General features: G+C 36.9%; 1 long non-coding RNA gene across 1 annotated transcript in view; it reads right to left on the bottom strand.

The window, feature by feature from the left end:
• LOC107322263 overlaps window positions 1-13,134 on the bottom strand; it is a 30,230-nt gene extending 17,096 nt beyond the window's left edge. Inside the window, exons 1-2 of the long non-coding RNA XR_001558877.2 lie at window positions 6,375-13,134; window positions 4,794-4,830 (exon numbers count right to left, since the gene is read on the bottom strand). This is a non-coding gene — a long non-coding RNA (uncharacterized LOC107322263). The remainder of the gene's footprint in view (window positions 1-4,793; window positions 4,831-6,374) is intronic.
• Between the last annotated feature and the right edge of the window lie 1,229 nt (window positions 13,135-14,363).

The raw sequence follows: 14,363 nt of genomic DNA, 5'->3' as shown, positions 1-14,363 counted from the left end.
AGCCAGAACCAGTCCCCAAACAAGACCTCTCTCTGCTGCACCAACAAAACATTCCAAGCCTAACATCATAAACTTAGGGAAAGCTGAAGGACACTGTTCTTTTTGTGAGATCATACAGCCAATGCTTTGCAAATTCATTTTACTGTGAAGTTATTCAAGACACATGACAGAACAAACAAGCTTGCCTTTCTCAGACCTCACCAAAGATGCAAAGATTGCTTTTCTACCACAGAGAAAGCTAATTCTCTCTCAATCCCATGTCCAAATACTTTTGAAATTATACTAATCATATATGTAAGCCAGCGTGGCTTAGGGAAGGACTTAGGGTACCTAGTCCTGTCATTTGTGTTCATAACAAAGCTTCAATCAATGAATAACTGCACACTTTTCTTTTATCATTAAAAATAATGGAATAATTTCTTTAATTCTAAAGGTATTCTTCAAAGTATGGTTGTCTAGCGTATCATACAATGACTTTTAACCCAACGAACGCTCTTTCCCTACTGTTTTGGGATTCTTTTTTCTTTGCCAAAAAACAACACTTGATAACTGCCTAATTCGTGATGGAACTGAACATAGTTTCCTCATGTGATACTGTGTGTGACCCAGATATGTAGCTTACTGCTTTGCAAAGCATATTCTCCTATACTGACAGATAAATCAGTTCCTTGTGGCTGCTTAAAAATAGCATCTAGCTGTTGGAGAAGTTCTCTGCAAGTACAGCTGAAAGAGGAAATTGCAAGAGTAATCTACCACACTCTTGACAAGCCCAAAGAGAGCCTGATTCACGCTATCGCGAGCCCCACATGCAACCCCACTGGCAAAGTGACAAAGCTGAAAAACCCTCACGGTACAGTGAAGACTGTCAACAGAGTTAATATGATTAGTTCAGGCGGATCTGCTTGTTTTCCTCACACAGATGTGATGTGCTAATGTGGTTAAACTTAGGCACTCTTGTTAACTAGGTCATCCCTGCTGTAGGCCCTAAGTAGACATAAAAGCCATCAATCCTTTCTGACACTGTCAAAGCTAGCCTGTCACTTTTCCTCAGGTGTCTGAGCTTGACCAAGAGGTAACTCAACTATCTGTTTATATACCACAGCTTTTAGCCAAGGGCACTTCACCATTATGTCATCTTCCAGTACAGACAAGCTCCCACATTAGTCTTGAATGGTAAAAAGCAAAACAAATGAACAAACAAAACACATGCGCACACACACACACACACACACAAATTGTCTAAATTATATTTTCCCACACTTGGAACATTGAAGACTAAGCAGAGTGTCATGGTTTTATGATTTTTGGTTACTGGTATTCCTCATCATAACATCATGTAATGCACTGGGAGTTAAAGTGTTAATGCTCCAGTACCTGTCCAGAAGAGAAGAAGAACTACATTACCCAGGGGGTTTTGCGGTCAGAGAGGAGATAGAACTCCTGGCAAGGTCTCCCGATCCAGCTTTTCTCTTCATCGCTCTTTTCCTTCATCTCTCCTCGTTGCTGCCTGTCCCGACTATGCACATCACTTCAGTGTTACTGTTAGACCTGCAGCTCTCAGGTACTCTTTCATTATATTTGATTTATTATCTTTAATTCTAATTATATCGTATTATACTGTGTTATCTTGTATAATGATACCATATTTAGTAAATTAGTTTGTTTCTCCTCAGATCGTTGCCACTGTTTTTAATTATTTTGGGGCCCCCTGTTTCCCTTTTCCAGAGGCACAGATTTCACGAAATCCCTCCGCCTCACTAGTCACGGAACTGGGCAAGACCAGCCTGTAAACCACTGACAGAATGCTAAACAGTCAAGAAAAAAAGAATGTCCTCCTCCCTCATCTGACTTAATATAGCATTCTTCACAGATGTTTCCTAAAATGGTTTTCAGATAGGAAATTCTAAAATATAATGATCTAAATAAAATTTTAAAAGAACAAGTAGTAGTAGAATTGGCTTCAGAAACTGATCGAGTGAGAGGATCTTAGCTGCAATTCATCATCTAGTCAATATATTTAATCTATGCCTCGTGTAAAATTATTCTTCTCTGATTGATTTTACTTCCAGGAAACAAGAAGGAAAAAGTACAAGAAAGATATTGGTAATTATTACTTCCTTACCCTCTTTTTCATGCCAAAAATTAGTATTTGGTTATGCATTTTATGCATGATGGCTGCTCTAGAAGTGATGTCTCCTATTTTCTTATGTTGGCCTGTGATATCAGAGTCATATGTTGGTGGTATGGTAACACAGGTTGAACCTTTCCACCAATATTCCATTATATTTTGTTGCTATGTGACAAATGGCAGAGAGGGACAGTCTGACAAAAAGGCATCTAACATGGAAGTGTCATTGACGTGTTATTGAATTCCTCCATGCAGAAAAAACAGCAATCACTGACATTCAGCAATACTTCTTGAAAGTTTCTGAAGGCTGAACAGTGGATGTGTGCACGGTGAGGCAGTAAGTGGTGCATTTCAGCAGTGGTGACAGCAATACGAATGGCAAGCCATGTTCTAGACAGCCATGCACATTTTGTTAAGTGTGGCATGCACACAATTGTTCATTGCAAGCAATGCATAGCTAATGGTGGTAACTACATTGAAAAATAACATTTTGTAGTTAAGAATTTTCTCCACCAAAGAGTGTTATTATACTTTTTAATCTGTTGTAGTTTCCATGGAAATTAATAGAAGGCACTAATTTCAGAGCGACCTATATAGATTTCATGTCTTTGAAGAGAACAGGAGTCTCATGATAGATGTGTTTGACCTGTATGGGTCTCAAGTGAAAAATCCAAAATAAGCAAAACAAACATATTTGGAATGGTGAATTTTTCCACTGTAATAATTAGGTCAGCATAAGCCATTCTCAAGATGTTCTTAAACACATAGGACGAGTATGAAGCATATGTACTAAAGAACAGCAATGCTATGTTGATTGATTCTACTGAAAATATCACATTAAACTCAGACTAATTAACCGTCTGACTTGATGGATATAGTTTCTAAATTACAGCATATTTTCCTGCAGCGTCACAGATCTTGAATATTCACATTAAGCTGGTCAAGGTGATCTGAATACAGCGAGATGAAAATATAATCTTCTTAGGGTTTTGTGATACATGTTGTAGACAGGAGATCAAGCTCTGATCAGAATGGTCTACTCTGACCTTAGGTGCCTTTTCACATACATGTGAAAATACTGGCATGCCTAGATTTTTATCCAAACTGAATGCTGTCCGTAATGAAGACTTTCATATGGCTCTCCAACTACCATGAGCAAGATTTTCAGCTACTTGCCTGTCCAGTCTTTTTTTTTTTTTTAATTAAAAAAGATTTAAACATGAGTTAAAAATAAATTAATGTTATACAATTTACTTCATAAAACAGCAAATTAAAAAAAATCTCAATTACAGCATATTCAATTTTATGAAAAATGACAGAAGATAAATATTTCTTCTCTGCTGGTTTTCATTGAAAACACCCTTGTTCTTTAATTGCTTTGTAGCTTTTCACACTACATATATTTTATACTGCACATTATTTTACTCTGACCAATGAGATCAGTCAGCAGAACTCATTTCCCAGTGGGAACTAATTCTAGCAGTATATTCTCGAAATCAATTAGAAGCAAGCCAGATCCAACCAGGAAGCTGCAGTGGTGTGAAGTTTGATTCAAACTGAAATGTGATGTTTCTCATCCAGTTTGTGGCAAGGCCACCCCTGTACACATATAACAGTACAGAGACTGATCTTCTCTGGGCATGAGCTGAACGGATGCATGACTGCCTCTGCACAGGGATATGAACTCACTGAAAATGATGCTGAAGCAGTTCAAAGGCTGAATATTTGTAGCCTACTTATAAGTCAGTTTTGCTCAATAGGACTGGCATCTTTAGATGTCTCTGCAAATACTCCTTTATGAAGCTCTAGCCTTAAAAGTCTCCCTCACTTCTATCCTCATATAACTTTCTTGCTCCAGTATTTTCCCCATGTCAGTAATCAGTTGGGTTTGTGGGAGTCATACAGAAAGCTTCTAATTAAACTGATACTGCTACTGCAACACTGGTGCAAAGGTGGCCTTAGTGGTATCCAAGCAATAAACTAAAAAGGAGGAAGAGTAATTGCTGAAATTAATTGGTGCTTTAAAATGGGAAAGAAGGAGGGGGGTGCGAGGGGTGTATAAAAGTGTACTTACTTGTGCTATACTGCGAATACCAACTAATGTTACCAGCTAACTTCAACCCTTGTCAGAGCTGCTTCTGAACTCAATAAAAGCAGGTTTAGACCTTTTGAATGCAGGCAATCGCTTTCATGATGAGAATCATCATCGCCAGTATCATCATTAAGATGATTAATGGGAATAGCTTTGTTGCTAGCATCTCACTTCATTTGTAGCAGCATCCAGAGCACAGTGCCAGTTAAGATAACTCCCTTGCTTGGTCACTGCATGAATGGATTTGCCTTTAACTTACTGTTCTGTTTTCTGTTGAGACAGTGCTAACAGCACACCAATGTTTTGGTTGTTGCTGAGAGATTGGAGCAAGGCCATTTTGCTTTCCTGTCTTAGTACATAGTACTAAGGGGGAGGGGGGAGTGGGAGGGGAAAGGGAGGGAAGGGGAGGGGAGGGGAGGGGAGAGGAGGGGAGGAAAGAGAAGAGAGAGAAGAGAAGAGAAGAGAAGAGAAGAGAAGAGAAGAGAAGAGAAGAGAAGAGAAGAGAAGAGAAGAGAAGAGAAGATTAAAAAAAAAATAAAAAAAATCAGCACACAGGCAAAATGTGCAACTTACTTTGGAACCAGCTGCCTTGATACTCTCCGATGACTGACTGGAGTGGCCAGAATTTTCAGAAAGGGAAAAAAAAAAATAAAAAATTAAAGTCTTGCACTTGTTGGAGAAGTACTGAACTCATACTACACTAAAGGAAAGAAAGAGAGGAGAAAATTATGTACTGTGTTTAGATATGTAGTAGATGATTTATGTAGAAACTCAAAGTTGTGTACAAAATCCCCAAATCTTAAAAACTGTGACAAATTAGGCTAATTTTATCTCTGAGATTTGTATCTAATAGAAAATGTAGTAACCATATCAGTCAGTTTAAAACTAATCGCTTTAGGGAGTGATCATATATTTTATTTTTCTACAGCTCTGGAAATGCACATTAACTTCACAACTCCATTGACTGCACAACTGCACTGTCGTTCTCCAATGTTAAACATGCCTGCAGCAAGACAGATCTCAACTTATTAGCATAGACTAATCAGTTCACCTCCTCTCTTTTTTCTCTTTCTCTGTCTTTTTTTTTTTTTTTAAATTACTACTTTAAAAGTGCTTTGTTGTTCTTGTTGTTTTTACATAAAATTTAAGTTGATGCAGTACATAAAAACCTGCGCTATACCAACTGGCAATAAATACATTTATCTTACAGACTTGTTTCTTTACTAGCCATGTGTTCTTCCCAAGTTACACTCCAAGGTTTATTGTAATACATCTGGCTAAACAATCTTGGTTTATTTTTCAGTAAAAATATAGATTCTTGCTGACAGCGAAATTTTATTGCAGAACTATTGGAAAGTAATATCTGTTCACTATAACAAGATCCCCTGAATCTGTGCTATCAACCAGAAACCTGTTATGGGCCATTTGTTCTGTCTTTTTACTTCCCCTCTCTCTTAAGCAAGTGTAATTGGAGCAGGAACAAAAAAAAATGTAACCTTGAAGGACAGATCTCAAATGGTCAGCCTTCAAAAGCATTAAGCAGTATACATTGCCTCTTCGGATGCAATCAGTCAGTGCACCTCAATTCCCACTCATATGAGAAGACTGCCTGTCTTGCATTTCTATTGCATTTTGACAGCTTGAGTTTCCTTTCAGGTTTGTGAAATGAGAAAATTCCATGACCCAATACACCTACTTGCATTAACAAACTGACACACACACACACAAAAACAACAACAACAACAACAAAAAAAAAAACAACCCACCAAACACACACTAAAAACACAGTATATTTGAGCAAGAAATTCTTGTTTACCAAGACATCCTCCTTGCACAGAAAACGTAGTCTGGATAGAACTGCATTGAAGAAAGCATCAAATCTTAGAGAAATACACTGGTTCAAATTCTTTCTTACATGTGACAGATTTTCTATGGAAGGGACATATATTCCTTACTGAGCAGACTGAAATACATATTTAACTGATCTAAACTACCGTCACAGTGAGAGTTGGAAGCCAAAAGAAAAAGTGAGTGAAGTAAGTCAGGGATGGGAGATCAAGTACACCCACTCATTGTATTTAATGTAATTGTAGCAGTACTTAAAAGAGCAGCAGCAGAAATTTAAAGAGGAAAGTTCTGTCATAAACAGGTTACCTTCTTAACATCCTCTAACATCAGTAAGATAAATTTGCCCCAAGAGCCTCTGGAGAGATGATCTTTGGCCTTAACTGAAACAATAAATAGCAGTATGAGTTGGCAACTGGTTCGTGTTGTCTGGGGACAGGAAGAACAGAACTTCATCAAAAATCATACAGACAAACAAACAGAAAAAACAAAAAAAACAAAAAAAACCAAAAAAAAACAGCAACCCTGGTACCCTCAACATACACACAAAAAGTAAAACCATATGAAAAACCACCAGGGTTTTCAGACCAGCTAAAGCCAGCAGCGACTGAATAAATGAGGAAAGACTTGAGTGGCCCACTGGACTGACATTACTTTATACATAGCTGACTAATCACTCTAGGACAGCTAAGCATTATTCCTTTATCTGATTCAACAATACACTCAAGTGCATTTCTTTTTGTCTTACATAAATAACAAGAGAAACAATAAGATGAAAAAGAAGATGCCTGTGAGCTTATGGAGAATATTCGGGAAGAAATCTCTTCAGATTTAAATAACTCTGTAACAATGATGCTTATTGGTAGTATTTATGTTCCAAGACAAATCTGTCTTAGGATTCATTTTACAACTCCTCTGCCCCACTGGCAGGGCTGATAGGGGGTTGAGGTTTAATAATATTACAATGACTGGCATTTTCCTACACAGATATTGTTCTTTTTGACACATTAAGCAATTTTGCTTCCCTTGTATCTTTTAAATGCATATGATTACTGTAAGAGATAAAAGCTCATTCTCAGACAGTTCATCAGCAAATTCAGGAGTTGCAGTCCTCCCCACTAAAAGCAGTTGACAGTTGTACTGGTTGTAAAGAAAATTTAAAATACATCTTTAGAGTGTGCCCAGGAATCAAAACACAGAGAAGCACTACTGGGAAGAAAGTTGTCTGTTTGTCATCACCTACTTATAAACAGTACTTAAGTATTTTCTAAACACTGTTCCACCTTTAAGGATTTAAAATTAATGTGCTGTTACAATGTCAACAAGTGAAAGCTGCCCTTCCCTTTTCACACTCTTTTAGGAATGAGAGGAGTTACAGCGATGCCTTTACTCCAGCAAATATATCAGGCATGAGACTATTGATAGGGCCCATGAGCTCAGTTCTGAGTGGCCCCTGAATGTCCATATGACCTTGATAGTCATCCTAAAACAGATCCCTAAAGCTGTTTAGGCACTTTTCTGCTAATGACAAGTATAAAACGGGATAACCCAACAGCTGTGTTGTTTAGGTTATACATTGTTCAGGAATTGCATGAATGGCATGCATTTGTCCAATGCCTACCATAACTGAACTCATCACTGTCAAGGTCTTCGGTCATGAACTGAATACAAATAAAATAACTGCAGGATATGCTGCAGGAACTTGACTCTGCTGTTACAGCTTGGGTAATTATAGCCCTCTGTACTTAGCAGCACTTCACCATATCCTAACTATTCACCTTCTGTTCTTTGAGAATCTCTCCTTGCTTTGTCCCTCATTTTGGTCTCCCCAGCTGGTTACTCTCCACCCACTCAATGTTTCATATAGAGGAGGATGGAAGAACTTCCAGCAACATGGTGCTTCTTGGATATTTTGGTCAGAGGTGACTGATTGCAATTAAAAAAAAAAAAAAAATTAAAAAAAATCCAGATATTCTGCAAATATCTGCAGTAATGACTGAAGATACTGAAGATGTGTTACACAGTGATAATGTACGGCATGTATAAATACTCATGAAACGCACGTATTCATCTGACAGTGATAACTATTTCTTCAAAGAAATATAGATGTGGCAAGTTGATCGTGACATCTGTGGAGTCAAAGAGAAAAACAGAAAATGCTGAAGAATAAATTTCTTTCAAAGAGGCTTTGTGTACTTTGTCTCCAAACTTATTGTAGCATAACAGATATGCATCCCTGGGAATCTAGATACAGAGCCCCTTTTCTGCAGTTACAGATATTAATCAGACAGACTATTAAAGCAAATTTGTGTTGTTCTTGAACATGCTTGCATCAGTTTGAATTCATGCACTGTCATGAGTTGCTTCAGAATCCCAGGACTATTTTCCCCATGTTTAAGGTCAGTATACCAGAGTGAGAACTTAGTATCAAGAGTCTCCATTTTGTCAAATATTCACATTAGAGGAGATGATGAATCCAGAGCAACACTGATACATTCTTTAAAGCCTTCTGAAGCATCTACCATATGGAGTTCAGGATGAATGTCCGAGCTTTTCTGAGAAGTGGCCCTTCATCCTCTCCAGTCTTTCAACATAAGTCTATTTCAAAGTCTCAAGGCTTGCAGTCTTACACATTCAAACATTATTTTATGCACCAAGAAGTGCTTCACATGGGGAAGAAAAAAAAATGCACATGGAAAATAATTTGCAGCCTGTCTGCTGTCAGCATTTTTTTCTAACATTATAAAAAGAAAAGAAAGGTGGTGTGACTTTAATGTCATAGCTGTTTGAAACATTCCCTTTTCATAGATGGCAAGGCATTGCTGTTAATAATTTTACAGCATGATTAATATCTTACATTAAATTTGACCTAAATGACTAAATCAATGCTCTTTAAAATCAGGGTGAGGCCTTGATCTAGCACTTGATGAAGTCACACACCTAATTTCATGGTGGTGACTCATTCTCTCCTGTGCAGTGAGGCTGTGTCTACAAAGAGCTCTGCCGTAATATGGTTGAGACATCGAGTTCATTGGTAGCAGAGCACACACCTGCATAGAGCTCTTGCATGTCAAAATCGTTGTAGTTGTGTTAGAAAGGAATCACACTTTGCTGAATGGAGGCATCACTTAGAGTTCTCAAAGGAGAATACCAGTGTTGCTGCAGGGAGGTGATGCACTTTGCTGAGGAATTTATTAGGGAATCTAAGTAACAAAAATCTGATGTTGTTCACATTTAAAGTCCTGCTGAAATGGAAAGTGACATCACACTAGTGTATGATTTGAGGAGTACTGTTAATTAGAAGAGTTTTAAATGAAACATTTCCCTATGGAGTGCTAAATTTAGCAGCTTTTCAGATGGTCATGCTTAATTCAAGGTTAGTCTTTACTAACACTAAGCATAATCTCACAAGAGATTGGGTTTTTTTTGTTTTTGTTTGTTTGGTTTTTTCAAAAGGAAGGCACTTACTGCCTTAAAAAGTTCTGACTAGCCCATAATATATTCTTAGCAAAAGCAAATAAGTGCTTCTTTGGCTACAGGTCATTAGGCTAAGGTACACCGTAGTCTTCATCCCAATGTTTACTTCAGCCTAATACTAAAATGACAGCTTTTACTAAGATTTATCTTGTGTTATTTACTCTATTATATAAGGTCTATAAAAGCCTTTTTTTCTACTGTGGGTTTGCTCTGTGTGTTCAGTTCCAGCTAATACTGTCTTTGTTTACTCAAACAAAGTGGCTGCTTTAGCATCAAGCGATTTTCACTAAAGGGTGAGCAATGGGCAGGTCCCACACACTGCCTACTCCTCCAGCTCAGCAATGAATGCAGGAGCAGAAGTCTCAGCAATGGCTAGCAGATAAAAAGCTGCATCAAGTTCTGCACAGGGTTGTAGATTTCATGCTATTCACAAGGCATGGAAACTAAACAAGAAAAATCTTATTCAAAGCAAGAAAAAAATAGAATAAACTAGCAAACAAAAAATCCTTTAAATTTTTAGCCCTATTTGTCCATTCTGTATGTAAAACTATCCATAGACCTAACACCTAAAAGTCGAGGGTTGTTTTGTGTTCAACCTTCCAGAATACAACAGTATGCATTTATATGTAGATTCAGTAGCAGTGAAAATCAGGACAAGATTCTCCTATTCAGATGACTGACAGAGCCAGCCCAATGTAATTATAAATAGAATTAGGAAGAGTGATGTAATTCTTCCCATTTATTCTAGGATTTTATTAGGGGAAAAAAATAAATGGTAAGGAAGGTAAAAAGCATGCTGAGGGTCTCTGTGTGGCATTTCTTCTAGTCTTTTGCACTGTAACCTATTTTTAAAGGTTCTCTTTCAAAACTGTCTGCCTGAAAGAACTTATTCTCTTAAAAACAATTGTGTATAGTTAGGACCTAAAGAGGTAGAAAAGGCAAACCATAAATTATAGAGAAATGAGCTATTTACTACTACATAGTAATGAGCAGACTGAGGTTTCTCAGTGTTACCACTTCATGCACATATGATGATCCCAGAAGAACAGCCTATATTTTCAAACACCACACAAAGCAAATTTCCAGCAGGGCTACAAAAAGATTGAAAAAAATCACCTTGCAACACAGTTCACTTTATTTTTAAAAGCTCACCAAGGTCACAAGCCTTAGGAAAGCTTAATTAAAGTCGATGGAAGATGCAGAAGTGAGGCAGAAAGAATAAGATGGCTAGAAAAATCATTTTTTAAAACATATTAGATTATGTGAAGCCAGAGAGGCTTGACACCATCGATTTCAGAAATGGGTTAAAGATAAGGAACTGAGTATTGTAGGAATTACAATGAGGCAAAGCATTCTGGGAACATCTGCTACACACATCCACTTTCTAATTCCAAAAGATAAAATGAAGGCTAAGACTTAAGGGTGCCTAAACCCAGCAGGCTTTCATTAGGAGCTGTGCACTTTACTCCTTAGAATCAAACAAGAAACAAACAAACAAACCAACCAACCACAAACTAGACCATGACAGACCAGTCATATTACATTTTCAGTCTTTCTTGTTGTTCACTGCTTTTAAAGTAACAAAACATTTTCCCTCCATAGACCATGCTATTTCTGTGTTTTCTCCTGTCCCACCCTGTCCATAAGTCCTGGAAAAGATGTAAGTAAAATTATTTCCCATCCAAGAAAACTAATAAAGTTTCCTAGCAAGGCCGCTTGCTCAGGAAAGAATAGAAAATGAATCAATCCACAAGCTGAACTAGCACTTATTATGCATAAAAATATTGGCAATACATAAAATGTCATGAAACTTCCTCATCATTGTGCAACATTTAAAAACAAACAAACAAACAAAAAAAAAAAGAACAACGACAACAACAGCACAGGTAATACAGAGATATGAAGTAATGTTTAAGGCTGTCTTTTCTACAGCTGCATCCTAAACAGACTTAGATGAATATCTCATTCATAAGGCCAGTGCCCAAAATTGTACTTCTCTTCAACAGAGATTTTCATTACCTGTGAAAAGATTTTGCATCTTAACCTTAAGTCACTCACACCCTCTTAGCAAAAACATGGCAGTTGGGAGTCCATGCATTGCTGGTCTCTGGGGCTGGATGCATTCGTAGAGCTGAGATTGAGAGAGGTTCTCACCCAAGGAACTCCAGAATAATTCTCAGGAATTTTTCAGAATAAAGACAAATTCGGACTATTCCTTTGGTCTTCCACACAGCACAACACTAATAGCTTGTTTTTGCAAAGCATTTAAAAATGCACTTCAGTACTTCATAACACAGAGTTAGAGATGCTGGAGATGCTGCTAGAAGAGCTGTCTGATTCTAACACATTAACTGCTTTTTACCTCAAGGCAGTGCTGACTACAGGAATATTAGATTTGCAATCAATTTCGCTAGCCCCTCTGTTGTTTTCCAGATGTGCATATTAAATGTTATTTGAATAAAGAAACAGTTTGAATAATGTAGGTGTAGTTAGGAGTTATACAGACTTTTAATTGGTTTGGGTTTGTTTATTTTAAATGTGGATTATCTAAAGTATTTTAGGTATATCAAAATCTATGACACCTGTTACAATGCCATTTGCCTGCAGGAGACTGCAACATTTGCTGGATAGCCCCATGAAGCAAAAACAATAGAAAAATTACACTCAACTGAATGTACTGGAGTACTTTCAAATGACGTGACTTCAGAATTATATGCCTGATTATTGGTGTCAAGGAAAGAATTCAGTGAAATACAAATATTGTATTAGGTGTAGAATTTAGCAAAACATTAATATTGTAATAGATTTAATACTGTTAAATCTATGAAAAAACATTCTCATGTTTAATTTAGGCATACTGTTTTCTCATGTTCTCCACCACTCAAGGTCTTCTCATTACTACTGAAAGCATTCATCTGAGTAAAAAGAGCTATACATTTCCTAATATCACTTGTCCCACATACAGGCTATATGAAGCAAACAATTAAGAAAATGAATTGTTCACAAACGTACTTTTATTTTTATGAATCTGACTACAGCCTATAATTATTTGGAGATCTGATGTCAGTAACATTTGGCCTATGACATGCTTGCAAATTGTGTTTAGAGAATTAATGTGGCTGTTTGTATTGGGTCACCTTGGGATGTTTTTCTGCTCTTCCTTTTCTCAGTGATAGACTTCATTATATTTAAGTGCATTCACAGAGGAAAGAGAGTGAACCAAAGGCAATTAAGGGACTGAGGTTAATGAATTAAAAAGGTACAGGGAGGAGGGTACTCCTTTCAAAATGTTCCCAAGGTATATCTTTCTGGGCTTTTGAAATATCAATCGACAGAAATTTTGGTTTATTCTAAGTAAATTTGAATCCATAAAGGAAACACTTAGCTTTCTTTTGTTGCAAGGGTATGTGGTTACGTCACTTGGAGTCCAGTCTCCCTCAGAGCTTTCTCCTCCAGCTTCTACAGAGAATGCATCCATAGGCATTAAAAGAATATCTTCTTATAGAACTTCTGTCAGAGTTCATTTCAATTATGCTTTGCTTGGTTCTAAGCAGCACTGTTTTGCTTCATATCTCTAAGTCACTGGAACACAGATATCATCTGCATGCAAAATGACAGGAAGCAAGAAGGACAGGGAAATATGTGGCAAACGGAAAAATTTCATTAAACAGATCCTTCTAAACATTTTATAAATATTCAAGATCAAGGTTCAAATTGTAACCAACACCATGTCTCTCTGTCCATCAAAATAGTTCTGACTGGGAAGAGGCATATCAAAGACAGTCTGAAATAAACAGATATACTGTGGATTAAACACAATCAAGGTGGATAAAAATTAACCTAGGGAAGGTTACCAAAGCCTTTTCACAATGGGACTGTTAAAAAAAATAAATAATAATTTTAAAAAAAAAATCTGAGTTATATGGAGTTTCCAGTGATTATTCTAAAAAAGAAAAATATTATGGATGTTGTTATTTCATTACTGGAAATATTTATTTGCTATATGGAGTATTGATTGAGTGGGTACATGGAAGCATGCAATGGCAGTGCTTGGGAAAGCATGGAAGTGGGCTTCATGGACCTTATTTACTCTCTATTCTACCTAAGGAAGAGAGACAGAGAGTAGGGGAAGACAGAAAAGACCCTTCTGACAAATTCAATCAGAAAACCAAATAATCTTTTAATTCCATTTCATCCAAAATGGATTTGGTTTACTATGAAATAGATTTCAACTTCCAATGCTCATGAACATTTGTACAAACAAAATTTTACTCACTGAAACACAAATATTTGAGAAGAGATGAACATGAAAAGAAGAAAAACATGGCCAGCTGTTCCACTTTCTGGATTATCCCAAATATTCATTAATTATTTTTTTTTTAATTATTTGCACAGCATTAAGTTAACTTAAAGTCTAACAATTCACCTTTAGGGGAAAACACAAATATTCCTGTTTTGGGTGGGCTACAGCAAAGCCCTTAGTCTAGTTCACAACAAAGAAGCTTTCTGGTTTAATTTGCTGAGCTGTCTAATCGTTTACTAAAGTCTGGATACAGCATCTTGATTAAAATATATAACCTTTAAAATTACACTGTAGTTTAGTTTATAAATAGTAGGCTGCCACAGAAGACAGATAACTTTGCTTCTTATGCTTCTCACATGACACTTTATATAAAATCTCTCAAGTCAGGCTCAGACAGTTCTTGTAGTACTGTGTAATGTGAAGATTTGCCACTGGGCACTGCCCTTATAACTATTACTCTTATCAGTGATGATTAAATGAGGAGAGAGAAAAGACACATTTACTTGGTCCTAGTTTTG

This window comes from Coturnix japonica, chromosome 1 (genome assembly GCF_001577835.2).
Source record: "Coturnix japonica isolate 7356 chromosome 1, Coturnix japonica 2.1, whole genome shotgun sequence".
In the NCBI taxonomy this organism is placed as follows: domain Eukaryota; kingdom Metazoa; phylum Chordata; class Aves; order Galliformes; family Phasianidae; genus Coturnix; species Coturnix japonica.
This window is presented reverse-complemented; position numbering and strand designations above follow the sequence as displayed.